Below are 1560 nucleotides of genomic sequence, written 5' to 3'. Positions count from 1 at the left end.
AACTTACTTCTTCTTCTCTCTCTCTCTCTCTCTCTCTCTCTCTCTCTCTCTCTCTCTCTCTCTTGCTCGACTCGCAGTACTTAAATTCGAGATAATCGATGTTGATATGATATCACTAATTGTAAGTGATTATCTCCGAATCCGTGATAAACATGACGAAAGTACTCGAGGATATTACGGTACCGATCTAATGATGCGGGTCGATTCGACGCTGTTTATAGCGGTCACATACGTGCGGTCTCGGCGACGCGTTGTCGGATCGCAAAGAAATTTTAACGCAAATGCACAACGATCGTGTTTACATTATCGTTATTTGCATATATTTGCAGCCAGGATGAGCAAAATACTTCATGCATCGTAGCGGTGCCTTTTTCCCCTGTTCGTATCAATTCCACGCATTAATTCGACGACGCAGCGCACTCGTTATCGTTCAAACGCGTGCCTTTGAATACGGCGCGTCGCGAAATTTTTGGTGGGCGGATCGTGCTCGAATTCTGTGCCACGCCGCACTTAATTTCCCTCCTTTTTTTTATTCTCCAGCAATATTATGAAAATGCACGCGTTGGACTCCGTTACATCGCTGGGACGCAATCGTTTGCGTAATTTGTAATTGCGTACGCGAGCTACATACGGAATTAACGAGCGGGCCCATTAAATTTAACGACTGTTGACTTCGCATCCGCGCGATTACAGCAAGGTGGCAGCTTTCGATCCTGTTAGTCGCGAAAAGAGAGGAAACCCCGCTTTCATCTTTGTAACTTCGCAAAGTTTACGCAAGTTCGCTCTATGCCCAATTATTATCCCGACTAGATCATTTAAGACGAAGAGGAAAGTGAACTCGATAAACAATATTTCCAAGAAAACTTCCCTTCGAGCATCGTGAGAAAGAAGTTAAAATACTGTATGTATATTTTCTCTACATGTATTGTTGAGTAATAAATTTAATCACTAAAATTAAAGTAGATTTTTTTTAAATAAATAATGCTTCCTCCAAAAAAAAGACGTTTTAATTAAATAATATTTCTTTGAGATTTAATATTAAGCAAGATTTAGCAAGGTTTTAACTTTAGTAAAATTTAATATTAATATAAAATTACATAGATTTCAATAAGGAAATTAAGGAGAAAATCATCTTTTTTAAGTCCATAATGATAATTGTGAACTTCTTTCAAGCTATTTTTTTTAGAGATGTGATGCGATTTTGACAATTTTTTATAAAGTTAATTCACTGTATGATAATTAATAGCGTAATATTTATTTAACTCATTCATAGTAATAACTTGAAATTCATATTTTTTTGTATTTATGTTTTGAAATAAGAAAACGGTATGATATGTGATACTATATACTTATGTTTAAACATGTTATGTACATAATATTGTTGCTGCACTTATACAAACAGATGCAGCAGTAAGAAGGTTGTAACGTCTTTCGTTTACAGGCACATCTCTCTCTCTCTCTNTATNANNTACANATCTANCNTATCACACACAGTAANACACTACANTATATATATATATATATATATATATATATATNTATATATATACTACTATACTA

This window comes from Atta cephalotes (genome assembly GCF_000143395.1).
Source record: "Atta cephalotes unplaced genomic scaffold scaffold00020, whole genome shotgun sequence".
NCBI lineage: Eukaryota > Metazoa > Arthropoda > Insecta > Hymenoptera > Formicidae > Atta > Atta cephalotes.
Note: the sequence above shows the minus strand (reverse complement) of the source record.